We start from the raw sequence: 15,792 nt of genomic DNA, 5'->3' as shown, positions 1-15,792 counted from the left end.
CAAGTTTCCCTCTGGAGCACAGTCTGTCCACCGTGGTGACATCATCTTTGCTTTGCCCAGGTCGTCAGTGACTCCGATGTTTTGGTGCCTTTTTCTTACACGCTCATTCTTGCTCACTTTATCTTCCCGTCGCAGTTTTACCACCCTGTGAATTACCTCGAAATGAGAGGGAAAGGAATTGAGATATAAAAATGGAAGCCTGTGCGTGCTCTTTGAGGTGTTCTCATTTCATTTTGTATCTATGGAATAAAAGCAGTTGGTAATGTTACGTAACTGTGTTAACCTTGTGGAATATTACTCATTGGAAAGGCCAGTGGTTTTAATAGGAATAAGGCCCACTGCATTAAATTGTTTCTGATTGTAGTTTGGAATAAAATCACTTTCCAAATTTGCATAATGCACTTAGTATTTGTGGTCAACCATATCCTCACTTATATATATATATATATTTCTCTAAACTGGCTTCATCAAGAATTAAAATGATATTTTAACTATGGGGCATTTCAAGGCAGTATCAATAAGGAACCTGTCTGTGTTTAATCTTTGTTTGCTATGTGAGAAAGTGTATTTTCCTGGTATTTGTCTGCAAATGTAATTGCTGCCATCTGTGATTTTCTTTTTCAGCATGCTCTTGAAAAATAGAGTTGTTGTTGTTGCAGTGTTAAAGTGAAGAAAGAAATCCTTGTAATTGCAAACCCTTGACCGTAATATGCAACTTTAATTTCCCACGTAACTTAAATGCCTTGTAAGACGTTTCTTGTTTCTTCTCTGTCCCTCCCTGCCCCACACCTCCCACTGCATCCCTCTCTTTAATTATCTCCCTTTTCAATCCCAGCATCTTCAAGTCTCATCAATGCTTCTTAATTTCCATCAATACCACTGCAGCCTAAGCTCTCCACACCTGTCCAGTCACCATGGCAACCTCACCTCTGACAGCAAAGAGCTCTGTAAGACATGGCATGCTGTATTCCCCTTGATTAGATATTGATTAAGCTTTTGTAATAAATAATAGGATCAAAGGGATTGTGTAGCTTTGCTTACCCAGGTCTTCTCCACACTTTCATTTAGTTATAAGCTTTTGTTATTTGGGAATCTGCATGTTAAGAGGGATGGGATTGAAATCTGCCGCCCTTTGTTATTGCCAATCAGAGCCTACTTGAGGAACCTTTTTTTTATAATCATTTTTAAAAAGATGTGGAGAAGAGGAGGCACAATGACTCTTCTATGCAAATCTGCATTTTACAGACAGTGTTGACAGCACATTCAGGTTTCTGAGTGGCGTAGCTTGTGTTTAGTGTTTGTGACATGTTTCCCCTTAAAGAACATGCTAATTGGCCCGTTGGAGTGTGCAGAGGCTCCTGAATGCTTGAGTGTCCCTAATGGATGCATTGATAGATTAATGGGCGATAAAAGTCAAATGCTAAATGCATGGTAAGTGACAAGTGATAAGTCAATATGGTAAATATTTGTGTAGGACATAGTTAAGAAGTTGAAAGGTCATTATTCATAATTACCTACATACAAGCCATTTCTTGGTATAATGAGGCATATGGCATGAATTTCAAATGGTATGAAAGTAATGGTCTAGAGTGCATTTCTGTCAATTATATAAATTATAAAATAATGGTTTCAGCTTCACAAGTATCAGGGGGACATGATAAAATTGGTTTGCTTCATCATAAATCCATTGAATCTGTATTTTTATGTTTTATCTGAAGAAAAATAGCAAATATTATCATCTAATGATAATGATGCATGTTCCGCTGCCAGCTTTAATTGAAGGTACAGTTTGGAAAGATGTTTAACATGTAACACGGAAATTAGACAATGCAATTTGCAATGTTGTTGTCACTAATGGGTATTACTTTGGTTACCTGTGCAAAGCAGACTAAAACAATAAATAAATAAAAACACTGCATGCTTTTTTGATGTACTTTGTGTAAAGGGCAGTGTGTGAATTGGCTACATTTGTTGATGTGAATGATGTCATTCTGAAATTCTGAAGACACTTGCTTGAGGACACTATAGGATTGAAACAGATATATCTGTGTTGTCAGCTGCAATATTTGAGCTTTGTAAAAACAAACTCATCCCAATCACCACCGCCAATAAAGTAAATACACACAAGGAACACTCCAGGCAGACAGGAGGTTGTGTGTTTGTCAAATTTATACTGAAGATTTATAGGGATACAAGCTTGAGAGAAGTGAGAAAAACGATTTTTCATTTCCCACACTGAGAGTAGTGGAGTCAGAATTGAGGATAAATCCAGGAACTGCAAAGAACCATGTTTGGAACAGTCTGACCTTTTTTTCTTACAACTCAAACAAGGATAAAGACAACAACATGTAATAACTTTCCCCTATCCAATCCATACTTCATGATTATCCCTCACTCCAAAACATTGGAAAAAATGGAACTGTCAAAAGAGTCTTGTTGTTCCATTTTCTTTCCCTTGGCCCCCCTCCTGGAGACAAACAAACAAACCCCTGTTAGCACATTTCATTAGCTTTAGGGGTTACAGAACAGATTGAGTATCGACAACGGTGGCTGTGGAGGCTTATGGCTCAAAGGCAACAGTAGAGGAAAATCTCAGGGGTAGGAGATGCAATCGAAAGGACCAAAATAATTCAGCAGGACTCACTCGAGGAACAATCCAGTTTGTCATGTGGAATCATGGAGTGTCTGCAGTACAATGAGAAAGGGTCCCTGGAGACTCGGCACGGGAGTCAACATGTGAATAGCCAAGAGTTAGGGCCCCAACTGGCCACTCTTTGCCTTTTTATCACCTGCAAATTTAGCAACCATAAATCTGTTTCCACACCAATGCTACTACACGGACGCACCCGAGAGGCCCATAAACTAGAAATGATGTTTGGTGTCTTGGGATGGTTTGATCATTGATGTTCCCTGGGGTATCATACTCTGCTCTGGGGACAATTAGTGTCAGGGAGTGTTGATTTTTTTTTCCCTCTTTGGTGATGGACAGTTGCGGCTGCTGACAATTGTTGAACCATGTTGATTTGCAGAGAAACAAGTTAAATGATCTCACCCGCTGTGCACAGGGGTTAGTTGTGAGATACAATATTGTAATAGGTTATGAGGCGTCTGGTGACTGCTGAACCCCTCTGAGGCTTAACGAGGAAGGAGGAGACTCAGGGCCATAAAAAGGACACTGACCATAGGCTTCAATGTGACCCGACCCGTCCTTATCTTAACATCGCTGTCGATAAAACGCAGCATGAGGAAAACCTCTGATTAATCGATTGACCTCCTGCTTCTTATTCACTGACAATAACCTGCAGCACCCATTGCACCTGATTTTGTTTCCACTGTAACACCTCCAAGAGACAAGAGCTGAATATCCATTTCCCTTTAATCAATTCACAATTTATTCCCCTCCCTCTTCCAATCTCCCTTCCATTTATTATGCATTATTCGCCCTTTTTAAACGATTTTCTACTAACCGTCTCATCTAATTTGGTATTCGGATATGGTTAGCGCTGTTAGCTCAATTAATACAATGACATGTCCTGAATGCATTCTCCCCACAATCCAAGTGACAAGAGGATACCGAACGCTTCACATCTTTGAAAACAGGGTCATGCATGCACGCAATGATAGATCCAAACCTTTAGGAATTATTTAATCAAGCTAAGTGAATAGATAAAAAGGAAGGACAAAGCAGGCTCAATCTTCTACAGGACTGTGCTTTATTTTAGTCTAAGCAGAATATAATGAACTAGAGAACTACAGAGTTCAGGAGCACTATGGGAGATATCATCCCGAATCAGGGAAACGGACCCGAGCCAACACTATTTCAAATTACATCTCTGTTTCAAACAAAAAACAAAACAGTTTGTTCAAGTCAAATAATAAAAGAAAAGAGTATTCCATTTATTATGAATATAAATACCCAAATATATAATGATTAATGAATGTCAAAATGAAGAGATAGTGAAGCTGGGAATGTAATGATTCATGACACAAAGATCAATGGTTCAAAACCACCTATGACTAAATGTGAATTCTTTTAAAGGCTCTCATTGAATGCTTGATTGGAGCAAACTGCTCAGTTAGCTGAGTTTGTTTACATTTTGGTCCTTGTAACCAATGGAAATGGAGGTGGATGACCACATCCTTATTTGTGTCAGAATGGGCTTGAGGCAAAACTGACTCTGGCGAAGTGTTTGTCTTTACAACAGATTTTTTTCTTTTTTTTTTTTATACCTTTTGAAGATAGAACATTTGGCATCCCCAGAATACAGTGTATCTGACCTCGCTCACAGGTAGTACTGTCAGAGAGAATAGGCTGGGTTTAAGGCATAATTCTCTCCTCACATTAACAAGTCAGCCTGACTGGAGTAAAGCAATGGTGCACTATCTACTGTTGGTACAATGTCTTCAATGGACGGAGTCACATTAGATAAAAAACTGTGGAAGAAACTTCCCATAGGTAAGAACAGAGAAGATGAAAATCAGAGATATGTCAATGATTACAAACAACCCTTAAAAAAAAAAAAAAAAAGAAACAACACAATTACATTGTGACAGGGATAGACAAGAGGAGGAACATTTCAGGAAACCATCCATGGCTTTAAGACAATGAGATATGACAGCGTCGGTCTCAAAACCAATCTGACTGCAAAGTTTGATTTTTTTTTTTGTCTTTTTTTGTTTGTTTTTCTCAAAACAACAAAAGGCTTCAAATGAGATTCTTTTTGAACATGCAATGCTGATTCATTCGAACTCAGTTGTGCAATGGACTTTTTCTGAATCCACACGACCAGTACCATCAATCATCCTTTTACAGTGCAGTTTGTTAATTCTTGTATTGATTTGGGAGCTTTTAGTGAGCAAAGAAATCTCTTTGAACTTGCCCATCCACAAGGGATTTCTTACAGGGATTGTGTGGCCAAAAAAATACAGACAAAAGTGAAGTGATCAAAGAATTTATCCCAATAAACCTCATGACAATGGGTCTATCCCAGCTTCAGTAGATAATAACAAAACAAAAGAGTGAAATTAAAGAACCATTCACCAACATAAAATCCCATTTTTGAACATCAGTGCTTCACTATACAAGAAATAACATCATTTCATCTTCTGTTTTGGATAAATTATTTCATAGGTTCCTTCTCTTAGTTTCACTGAAATATATTAACTATTCTTTAAATTTTTTTTTTTAAACGTTTGAACATGATCTATTGTACGGCCTATAAAGAAGGTTCAACAGAATTGAAAAATAAGCTTTATTGTATGTACAGGAGTTATGCAGCTGTGTGGTCAGGAGAGCTGTGGCAGATTGGATCAAGCTGGCAGGGGGCTCCGCTGGGGTCAACAATAAGCTCTCTTGTTTCTCCCCTTCCTCCAGTCTCAGCCTAACCACCTACACATGGGTTCAACCATGTGTATTAAACGTTTGATTTCAAAGTTATTTATGTACATGTTGAACAAACTGTTACCTGGAGTTTCATTTTGTGAAACTAATTTCCTTGAATTGTAAAGGCCAAACTTTGTCGTGGTGGCTGATGCTTTTTTGTCGCACTGTCAAGCAGTAAGCATGCGGATGGACAAACTCTACTGTCACTGCCATATCTGTTCATCAGCCCCAATTGGACTAATCCAATTACCGCACAGGCAATCTTTCTTCTGTCAGAAAAAAAATCATGACATGTCGGTGTACACAGAATCTTAATTAACAGATCACTCCGGGGCTGTGCCTTAGGTTTGACACTAAGTCAAATACTGTCTAAGCCTCGGTCCGATGCTTAGGGTTGTAGGATGCGTGTTCAGAGCCCAAACTTTAGGGGCTTAAAAGAACTAAATCTCTCCTAGATCCCTGCACTACTGTGGATACATTTTATAGTGACATCATTGTCCCACAGAGTTGGGCTTCTTAGCACAAGCTGCTATACAACTGTCCTCTGTTTTGTGTTTTACAGGCTATTTACATTAAGGAATAAAAAAAGTCTTTGTCTTCATTACTTTCAGCCGTGTTGTTAAACATAATCGCACACCTCCAGCGATTAATTGCGTTTGTGGGTGGAAGATGGCATCTTTTTTTTATTTGTTACTTGTTGGAATTGGATGGTGATACTATAAATCCAAAGCACAATTTAGGTGGTTCATCAGCCCTTCTGCTGGCTCAGCATCCCTACGATGGGACGCGTTTTTACAGCACTGACCTCATATTTGTGATTCTGCTCGACCTCCCTCAGGATCAGGGTAAGGCAAGGCTCTGAACCTCTCCACTAATCATGACATCATAGCGCCTGATGCCCTGAGTATCGGGAGTGATTTTGTGGAGTTTCAGTTTAGCACACAACACCCCCACCACCCAATGCCTATTTCCACCTCCACCTTTTTCCATACAAAATCCCATTTCCACAGCAAAACCCTCTCTTGTGCTAAAGTGAGATGACGGAAAAGCTCTTTTCCAAAGCAGCTATTAAATGAGAGGCATTAATTTCTTCCCTTCTGTCCAACAGGTTCTTTTAATTATCTCTCCAGTTTCAGTCAATTACATTTCACTTCCTTTCCTTGAAAATCACTGCTATTTTAGGGTGAGTGTTATGCACCCAGGGGGTTGGAGACTTGTAGACATGCTCTAGCAGTTTGCTGCTCGGCCCGCCATTGGCTGGGGCCCTCTAAGGATACATGCTCCTCTAGAGGACTGACCTTATGAGCAGTGGTGTAGTGGCAACTGAGGAAATTGGTATACTATGTATTTACCCCCAATTTCTCATTTAATGATACAGGGTCAGATTGGGTACATGCATCAGTGGCAGAGAAGCAAGTGGTCTGAATACTCAGTGCAAGAGAACTGGCTTAACTTGTGCTCCAAACCACTTGTTGTGAGATGTTAAATGAAGGCAGTATGGCCACAGAGAAGAGAAGCTATATGCTTTTGAGGGTGTGGACATAATGTCTGACTTTGCCTTCTAAGTTTTTCCTGGAATGCTAAATGTTATACTCTCACAATTAATTGGATTCATACAAATTTTCTTTTTGTAAATTAGAGGACAAAATGAAATTTTGGCAATAGCTTGGTGAGTGCCTGCTGGGTTGACATTTCTCACTGCTCTTAGAGTTGAAACATGGCCTAGACTAAAGACCAGACTGAGACTGAGGCTGGGAGTCGGGCAGGCTGAGGCTGTTGTCCTTAAATGGGGGAATGGAAAGGTCTAAAACCAATATTTTCTTGTTTTGGAGCTTCATAGCTATTTCTGTTATTAATGCATGCCACTTTCGTAACATCCTCCCTGGGGTGTACAGTTATTACCTCCCTTGTTAAAAGTGTTGAAGTGTTGATTTCACAATGCCTAATTTAGCCCTGGCATAGCAGAGATGCTACATGAACACTGCACTGTTAGCCAAGCAGACAGCAGGATACTAGGCTAGGCTGGGTTTTGGCTCATTGGGGACTCAACCTGCCATTAGCAGTAAGAACTAGTACACCATCTGATACAAGACAAGGTTCATGTTCAGCCTGACGGAGCCTCACTCGCAGAATGTATTCTAAAGATGGCCGAGACAAGCACAGGAAATTTCATTGCTCATGGAACATTAGATTTCCCATCGATTAGTTCAGCTTCACATGAATAATGAGCACAAACGGTTTGCAGAACATGGCTTTGTTTTGACCTACTTCACGACACTACAATTTATGTAGCTTCCTGCATTTCCACCTAACGTCCGACAAGGGCTGAGGGAGGAGGGCTGGGATTTTAACCTACTTTTATTTTTAAAAAGCTGTCACTGTAACTGGCATCGTTTTAGAATCTGAAAAACTACTGTGCTTCACAAATTTTTTTTTCAGCCCTGAACAATACTGTGCTTTGCCGGTGTCCCAGCAGGGATACAAGCAAGAGAGAGAAAGTGTAGCGTGAGTTATTTTGTAAAAAAAAATGGTGGTTTCGGAAGAGCTACAATTACATGCTGAAAGAAGAAGCACGTAACGCAGGGCTCACTGCAGCTGCTACTACAGAATTGAGGATTTCCAGCAAGATGGTTGGTTTAAAACCAATTATAAGCATTCATTTCATCCTGCTGTCTCTTTTAAGTTTCGGTAATGTCAATCTACTTTGTATTATTACCACCTTGCTATGATATGGAAGGTTTTGTCCAACATCCTCCTTCGCCTCTTCGGGTAAATTCGACAGTGTTATTGGTGCCAGGTCAGCTGTCAGCAGCCTTGCCAGGGAGTGCGCACAAACATAATTCTCTCTAATCTTCCTTCTGTCATCCATGTGCATGCAGGGGACCATCTCTCCCGTCATTTGGTCCAAGTGATTATCCCGGTGATTTTTCACTTGGTTGCTGCTAATGTATAGAGGCTGGTGATTACAGTGTGATTAGAGGGAAAGGTGAAATAGCATGTCTAATACGGTGCAGGAGATAATTGAAGGGTAGTGAGCACAGACATTAGCCAGGTTCGAAAATGCTGTTCCAAGGGGAAAGCTGCTGAACAGTTGGGCTGAGGTTTGGAAAGGCATGGGTGCTCTTAGGACAGGGGATAGAGAGGGTATAGATGGCACGCTGATATTAAATCCTTCTGCTTATGCAAATGACAAAGAATAATAGTGCATTGAAGAATCTGCTGGCACATTTTTAGCGGTCCCTCTTTCAGTGATTCGGAATAGGTCTTGTTTGCGTTTCTCTCAAAAAGAAAAAGCTGGAGAAAGAGGGAGGGAACGGCAAGGAGGAGAGTCTCGGTAGCAAACAGGAACTGGTGAGACTGGAGCCCAAGGTACCCCAGTCATATTTGAACCATTTAATCCTGTTCTAGCATACAGCATACAGCACAGATAATGTTTGTCACCAGGAGCTTTATCGAATTCAGATTTTCTTGATTAAATCATTGGGCATCATCTTAAAAGCATCAGTTTAAAGGATCTCAATGTCATGTTTGGTTATTGACTTCCTCTCTTCACTTCCCTCTCTCCTTCTTGCCCAGCCATGCCTCTTGTCGCCAGCTGCCGGCGCTCAAAGGGCTGGTGTACGGATGTGAGCTGGTGTTTAACAGAGAAAATTGGGAAGTGTTCAGAGTGACTAAAACTGCATCGCTCCTCCCTCTAGACTCATTCCAAACATATTGATCTGCTTTTAGAGAAGAGCCTGCATCCAGAGCTCTAAAACAGTCAAAATAAAGGCTACAGGATTCTAAATCAAGACGTGACAGAACCGGAGTGCTTTACTCTGTCCTGCCTGGCGTCAGTGTCAGAGAGGCTACAAGTGAGCTGAATGATGTCTAAGAGTGACTGTTATATCTAATTTAGATATAGTCTGTTTAAGCAGTAGCTTTTTTCCCCCCATAGGCTGTATGTATAATATATGAAGAAGCAGGTCAGGGAACATGTTAATAGTGGAATTTACATTATATTTGACAGAGCTAAATGAGCTCTAAAAGCCTGCACTCCTTTGCCATCAATACTGTAAATCGAGTTTGTCTTCAAAGAAATGTTTGTTTGTATCTGCCGAGAGACAAGAGGCAATTTTTCTCAATCTGGAGTTTTGCAGCAGCTCCAGTGGAAACACATTTCCTTGGCATGTCACTTATATAAGTCCTGGTTGTTTACGGGCATACTTTGTTTTTTGACAGAATTCCATAATGCCATAAGGGCCTTTTTCATTTGTATACTGAGTTCATTCTGCTGGCAGTTTCAGTAGCTGTCGCCTTATTCCTCCCTTTCTGTTGCCCTCATGACCGTGCATTTGTCCATCTCTCTTAGTAGAACTCTCACCCTTTAACAATTTGTGGCTTCATAATTCACACTCCTTGTTGCAATACAAAAGGTCAAGAAAAAAAACAGAAAAAAACAAAAGACACCCCCATGTCCATTTTGCTTGGTCTTTACAGTGGATTGTCGCTTGAACACAGAAGGCTAGTGAGAAGCCTTAAACGTCTGCACCCTGTCCAGCACAGACATGAGTAAGTTCTGTCTTTTTTTTTTTTTTTTCTTCTCTTGTCATTCTTTTTTCTTCTTCTTCCAGAACAGGCTGTTCATAGCTGTCAAGAGAGTGTGGTGACTTATACATCATGATGAGCGAGATATCCAGTGGCTGATACCTTAACATCCAAGAAAAAGAGACTCGTTGCGTACGGGGGCAGATGAATGTCGTCGTCCCCCCCCCCCCCCCCTTTGCCCCTTTTTCATTACGACTTCAAGTATTTTTTTTAAACAACAGCAAAAGTTAGCAAATCTACATTTTTTTCTACTCTACTCTACTATTCTACAACCTGGTGCTAAATCAGCATCCAGAGCAAAAGATCAGCCCCTATACTACGATGCCATGTCTTTTTTTTTTTTTTTTTTTTTTTATACATTATTTCCATTTTCTTTTATTCGTACTTACAGTAGGCCACTGGATATTGATTTTAATGATTTTTTTGACTACGAGTAAATTGTAATACTTGCAGCTACAAGGTATGAGTTTTTAAATATATATTTATATATTTATATATTTATATTCTTTTAAAAAGCGTTTAGTCCTTTGGTCCCTATTTCCTAAGGAATGATGCATGTAAATTATCCTGGATTCTCCTCTTCTCTCCTCTTCTTCTTCTCGTTTTCTTCTTTGATCCAGAGCTTGCCCTGTCACAGAGCACAACACCTGTGTAGGCACAAAAACCAAAATGGCAGCAGGCTGGTGTGTGTTTGTGTTTGTGTTTGTGTGTGTGTGTGTGTGTGTGTGTGTGTGTGTGTGTGTGTGTGTGTGTGTGTGTGTGTGTGTGTGTGTGCGCGTGCACGCATGTGTTTGCGTCAGTACTTGAGTTGGCATTTGCACGTATTTATACATGTACAAAGTAGTTTTTTTTTTTTCATTTTTCATTTTTTTAAGTGTAGCATCTAAATGTGTATGTTTGGTTTGTTATCTGTGTTTGTGTGTGTTTATCTATATCCTGTGTCAGTATGCATGCTTTGAGCATAATGAGTTTCTATAAAGGTTTGTTTTTTTCTCCCATCATGTCTAAAAAACAGCAGCAAAAAGTTGGTCTCTGCAAAAAATCTTCTTTCACAGATGCCAAAGCAAAACAGGGAAAAAAGAGGCATTTGCGAAGAAAGAAAAGACAAAAAACAAAACAAACAAAAAAACAACTCTGGGATCCCTCTCTCAGTCACCCAATCTTTCAGCGGGTTTCCAGCAGGATCAAGGGACCACGCTTCCTTCATGATATGTAGCAGAGCAAGAAGTCTTTGTACTTTTACTGCACTTGTGGAAATAAGGTGTTGTGGCCCTTCATCCTGTGACACAGAGAGAGAGAGAGAGAGAGAGAGAGAGAGAGAGAGAGAGAGAGAGAGAGAGAGAGAGAGAGAGAGAGAGAGAGAGAGAGAGATATGGGGGAGAATAAGGAGAGTGGATTCAGTAAGGCTGTGGTAACATGCTCAGGGTTGCTGGCTCCTAGTTATCACACAGACTGACAGGCACAGCCAACAGCATGAGAAACAGACGGGGAGGAGAAAAAAATAGAGGAGTGTGTCACTCAAAACCAGAAATAAGTGGGCTAGAGGTGGGGTGGGAGATTTGCGTTTTAACCATATGGAACAGACATCTACACTGTGACAGCACTAATCCAAGGAAGGCCTAATTTAAACTGACTGCATCTCCCTGCTTGAAAAGAAATACAGCTGAATGTTGCCTGAGATGTTGCTGTCATTCATTGTATTGTTAATTCATTACAAACTACCAAAAGAACAAGAAGTAAACAAAGAAAAGAATGTTGAAATTGTGTAATCATTATGACAGAAAAAACTGATGGTTGTCCAAAAAAAAAGTACATTTTTCAAGAAATTGCGCCTGATTAGGTTCCAATGGAAAAACCATCATAGCATCTCCCCTGCATTTGTGTTGACTTAAAACTCTGCACTATCACTAAATATGTTCACGCTGCCGAGCTTTGGCTATAAAATATCTAGTTTGCAGCCTGTCATCCCTAATGTGTTGTGAGCTACGATGTGGGTGAAGAAAGGCTACGCAATCACAGCAAATCACTCTCTGGGTGCGAACATGAAAGGGACTGACTTTGGGACAGGAACCTGTGTGCCCACACACTCTTTGTTCTACCTTTCCATTCCTGTAAATGAGCTTGTTACCATTTCATAAAAGATCTGCTTTTTAGATGCAAGAGTGGGGATTCTGGATTATTTCTTATGTGTGCCAAAGCGAGCCCAGACATTAGCAGCATAAAGCAGTCCCGATTACAGATGCTCTCTTTTATATGCCACTAGTGCATATACTGTACATCTACCACACAGCATAAACACACACTGGCTTTAAAATAGACCTTTTATTTTCTTTTTCTTTTGCCAGCATTATGCCCTCCCCCCACACCGCCACCTACTTAGATGGCTCCATAAAAGACACCTGGCAGTTAAGAGGCATAGTTGGTGCCAGAAAGACCTTATCCCTCCTGGCTTGCCTGACTAGACACCCCCTGAGTTCATTGGATAGACTACGGGAGGGAGAGTCGCCTGCAGGGCTTCTTACCGAATAGAGCAGTACGAGTTCGATGAAAATGACTAACTCTTATCAGGGTTTTGCCTGCAGGGATAGAAACAAACTTGCAAAGAAAGGACCCTTTTCACTCTGAATTCTGTTTGCTGCCTTTTTTACAGACCGAGTAACAATTATCTCAGCTACAAGCCACAAAAACATAAGATTAATTTATCTGGCGGCATATTCCTACTAAAAAACAACATGCAGTAGCAAATACTCGTCCCAGGTATTTGTATTTTTGTAATATTCCGCTCCCTACTTATACTGTACATCTATAAGTGTACAGCATGGCTGTATGGTGGACATATTTTGGCCATGTGGGTCTGCAGTGCTGCCTGCAGCTCTGCTATCATGGCGCAATTGGTTTGCTCCCTCATAAATAAATACATGGAAAGTGATTCTCATGTTAGGCAAACAAAACAATCTTGCAGAAGTACTCCCTGTGCAGATGGAATCCATGGAGAAGTGGAGTGTCAACATTTGCCTGTGCTCTCTGCGGGAACGGTGGGGATTTAATTGGCTACACAAACATAGGGTCATCTTGGCCATCTCTCGACTAAACAGCTGTCGATCGGGGGGAGAAAAAGGTCCTTTTTTTGCAAAGATTTAGACTTTCATTAAAAAAATAAATAAAACAATAAAAATAATAGTTTGCTCGAAAAAAACTAAAAACACTGTTGATGTGAATGTGAAGAAATAGAGAAATAGAAAATACAGGACATCCATACACATGAACCCCACATAAGAAGTAAAACATCACAAGGGCACACGGTACAATAGCACAAAAGGGTTAAAGGCCACTTCCAGCTATAATCAACCAACCAGTAAGCACGTCAGTTACATTATGTACAACAGGTACTAGCAAAGAAAAGGCATCGTTTTACTGCACTCCACAAACTGCCAATATACAATATACATGATATATATATATATATATATAAAAGGAGGGCAGAATATAAAGAGATAGAGTTTAGAGATATCAATCAACGCCACGTCATGCAACGCAGTCACAGTCCCACCACATGACGTCATCCAAAAGAAAATGACACCATGGGTTCAACTTACAGCTGTGGGAACTTGGCCCCATGACAGGTGTGTGGGTGGGGGGGTGTGGCTATAGCGGAGAAAGGCCACCTCACACTGTGATTGGTCATGTCAGGTTGCCAGGTTGGTGGGAGTGCAAAAAAAGGAAAGAAACAGTGGTATTTTCTTTTCCTTAAGTTAGAATTCAAAGCATCCTTTCCATATGTATTCCACACGCTCACTTATTCGGCCCGACAAATCAAATGAGGTTATTATGATTATTACCATAAAAACTGAAGAAAAAAGAATTGACAAGTAAAACAGAAATAACAGAACAAATAATCTCACACAGCACAAAAAAGGGCCGCTTCTTGTGCCTCGATGTGGTGGTGAAATATTCTCAGGCTGACAACATTTGCAGGGTAAAAGGTTGAATTCATGTTTTTATATTCACAAAGATAACCCTTAAGGCAGAAATGCATATTTTAGAAACTTGTCCTGTCTACAGTAATTGGATTTGCCTTGCATTGTTTGCTATGAGGGTGGCCGTACAGTGAGTGCTTCAGCTTTTTTGCATTAAGTTTATCTTTAAGACACAGAACGCAATTTCCGAGTAGCTGGGCCCCTGAGACCAGCAGAAGAGAATGCTGTCTGATCGCGTTTTTAATTCAACTTCAAAGCGAAGTTGTCCGTATTAGAGAAAAAAAGGGGACTTCTAAAGTTATCTACATGTTGAAGTTTTACCTAAGGAACACAGAAAAATCATCGTTCAAGTTTCATCGTTATAATGCAGTTGGATTTAGAAAATTAAACAGTTACAGTTGAACTTAACTTATTTTAGTCTTTTGCTCAAGAACTCAATGTACTGTCTTCTGCAATACAAGGCAATCAATGAAAAGGAAAAAAAAGTTCTTTATAGTAGATTGGTCAAATTTTTCAAAGCCAACTTCTTTAAATAAGATCCCGCATGGTTTTTAAGAATCTATAAACCAAGAGCTGGCTTCAGAAGCCCCACTAGGGTATTTTTTCTTTAATGTTTTCATGGGATTGCTCTTGGTTTTGGTCTATTGGTTTTCCAACAACAGAAGTGATGTAATAACAGAAGAAAAACACAGAGATGGATTGAACCAGACCAAAGATGAAAAAACACACACTCTTTTACACACACACACACACACACACACACACACACACACACACACACACACACACACACACACACACACACACACACACACACACACACACACACACACACACACATTTCCTGATAAAATGACAGAATGTTATTGTGGACAATTTTGGTACTTCTCATCTCAATGCCTGTCGTGTCATTCAACGCTGTTGGAAGATATTTTCCATTTGCCCCCCCCCCTTGCTCTTCTTAGGTTGTCTGCTTTGAAAGCCTCTCTTCAATTAGCAGGACACGGCTCTATTCAAATTCTATCAGGCAAGAGATAAAGGGAGCATCTATCATTTGTATTGCATACCACCTTCCATTAATGCCATCTTGTAGCTTTTAAAAAGTCTAGTCTAAAATAAACAAATGGTATTACCATGCTTTTATTTATGGAGGAATATAATCCAGGCTTATGTTATTGTAATGAAAAGTTGCCTAGCCAATTGGGCGAAGAGAGCATGCATCTATATTATTTTTGCACTGGCAGCTGCACTTTGTAACAGATGGGTGATGATTCTTTGAATCAAGCCTGACACCGTGAAATTAGTCTTTATTGAAGGATGGTGCCACTTTAAGTAAACCTTCCATTTTATTATTTTGTATGAAAGCTCTGACTTTTTAAAGCCCAAACAAGGAAGTTAGATATTGGACATATCTGGTGGCAGATCTACTATCAGCACAACCATACATTTGCAAGATCTCTTGTTTGCTCAACTTCATGAGTACATACTTCATATAGCATCAATAAAAAGTTACAAGCAGATACATGTTGGCATAGTTCACAACTATTCTGCAATGGATGAGCTTGATTTCAGTAGGTAATATTTTCACTTAAAAATGGTTCAGTATTAAATTAATGTTGTTGCTGTGGATGTGTAAAACTGGCATAATTTGAAATTAACAGTTTTCATATAGTTTTGGACAGATATTTCCCCAGAGCCACACAACACATGTCCAACATGTTTACATTGGCATTTGCAGTCATAGCATTCAGTTCTGCTTTGCTACAAGGTTACAGTTAATCAAAAAGAGATACGAGGACATGCACTATTTGGATAACCAAGTTAAAATTACAATACCACAACATA

General features: G+C 39.9%; 1 protein-coding gene across 1 annotated transcript in view; it reads right to left on the bottom strand.

Moving 5' to 3' along the window:
- Positions 1 to 11,220: 11,220 nt before the first annotated feature.
- celf6 (CUGBP Elav-like family member 6) overlaps positions 11,221 to 15,792 on the bottom strand; it is a 140,394-nt gene continuing 135,822 nt past the window's right edge. Inside the window, exon 13 of the mRNA XM_028600501.1 lies at positions 11,221 to 11,249. The gene's annotated coding sequence lies outside the window, so the exon portion shown is untranslated. The remainder of the gene's footprint in view (positions 11,250 to 15,792) is intronic.

Source organism: Perca flavescens, chromosome 1 (genome assembly GCF_004354835.1).
Source record: "Perca flavescens isolate YP-PL-M2 chromosome 1, PFLA_1.0, whole genome shotgun sequence".
Lineage (NCBI taxonomy): Eukaryota > Metazoa > Chordata > Actinopteri > Perciformes > Percidae > Perca > Perca flavescens.
This window is presented reverse-complemented; position numbering and strand designations above follow the sequence as displayed.